This window comes from Budorcas taxicolor, chromosome 19, assembly GCF_023091745.1.
Source record: "Budorcas taxicolor isolate Tak-1 chromosome 19, Takin1.1, whole genome shotgun sequence".
NCBI lineage: Eukaryota > Metazoa > Chordata > Mammalia > Artiodactyla > Bovidae > Budorcas > Budorcas taxicolor.
This window is the reverse complement of record NC_068928.1, coordinates 20,264,858-20,266,448: the sequence shown is the minus strand read 5'-3', so window position 1 is coordinate 20,266,448 and position 1,591 is coordinate 20,264,858.

The following is a 1,591-nucleotide window of genomic DNA, read 5'->3' as shown; positions in this document are numbered from 1 at the left end:
AGTCTCCATCTAGGTGGGGCGGCCTGGGGAAGCCGGCTCCGCCCTGCATCCCAGTCCAGCAGCAGAGCTCCCAGCTTCCCGCTCCCTTGCCCTCCACCTCCTGTACATACCACCTGGGAAGAGATGCCGCCAGTCCCTCAAGAAGTTGTGCACATCCCGCCTGCAATACCCACCGGGGCCTATTTTCTTGGGACCACTGCCCCCTTAGGGCCCTTCCTTGGGTCCAAGTCAGGGGCATCTGCCTCCAGGCCAAACACAGCTGGAGCACACGCACCAAGAACCAGCATTCTCCTGACCCTCTCTCAGGCCTGGGCCCTCTGAGCTGGAATTCACAGGCAGGGCGGAGTACCTCCCTCCACGTGACCACCCTCCAGCCCTGGCGTGCAGCACCCCTGACATGACAGTGGCGGAAAGTGTGCCAGGGTGCTGCTCACAGGGCCGCTGCTAGTGGCCAACACTTCTCTTAACAGTGACCTCTGAGTAGTCCTGGCATGCTGACACCGGTTCCCTAGGGAGATCTCTAGTCTTTCTCTAAGGCCCCAGGAATGGTCAGTTCTGCCTCCTGCCCCTTCCTGGCACAGGCAATAACACTATGGATCTTAAGGGGTTTAGGAACTCTACCCCAGGCTCAGGTTGGGCTTCCCTAGGCCACACCACTCACGTGCCACACCAAAGCAGGACACCCCCCACTGCTCCCCTGGTGGCCCTACACCCCAAGAGAGGGAGACTCTCCCCTGATGTCAGTCTGGCTATGAAAAACACCCTCTTGCCCACCTTCCCCTCCTCCAACCCCAGTAACCTGTCAGGCTTCCCTCCTGGCCACTGTGTTTTGGGATAAGGGGAGTGGCAGGCATATTCTGGAGATTCGCAGAGGTCCACGGGTGCAGGAATTTGGCATGGAACAGAGGGTCAAAGCATCCCAGGGAGAGGCCCAGGAGTTGGCTGCAGGCTACTTTGTACATGTAATGTATTATATGGGGTCTGGGCTCCAGTCAGAGAACAATCTTCTATTTCTGTTGTTTCCATTAAAATGGTGTTTTTGGAAAAAAAAAAAAAAAAAGCAATGGCCTGGTGGATGGTGCTTTCTTGGAGGGAAGGGAGGTGGGAGACAAATGGGATGTGGACTTGAGGGCCAGAAGGCATGCTAAACCTACCAACTGATCATCTCCAGACCTTATCAAAAACCAGTCATGGGAATTCCCTGGGGGCTCCAGTGCTTGGGGTTCAGCACTTTCACTGGACAGCCTGGGTTCAATCCTTGCTCAGGGAACTAAGATCCTACAAGCCTCATGTGCAGTCAAACGAAAACAAAAAGTAGCCACGTGCCAGTGCTTCAGGGACTACTGTCCCAACAAGATCAATGTGACAGCTGGCATGTGAAGTGAGAGGCCCCAAGGTTGGTGCCACAGGGGTGTGGGAACCCAGAAACTGAAATGCTCGGCCATCCCAGTGCTTCACTTCCCCTTTGCTAGGTCCAGAACCAAAGCCTGGCATAGTCCTAAGTCTGTCCTCAAACCCATCATATTGCTGAAAAGCCCAGAAAACCTGACGCCTCTCTTCCTTGACTTCGTTCCAGCTAGCAAGGTTTAGG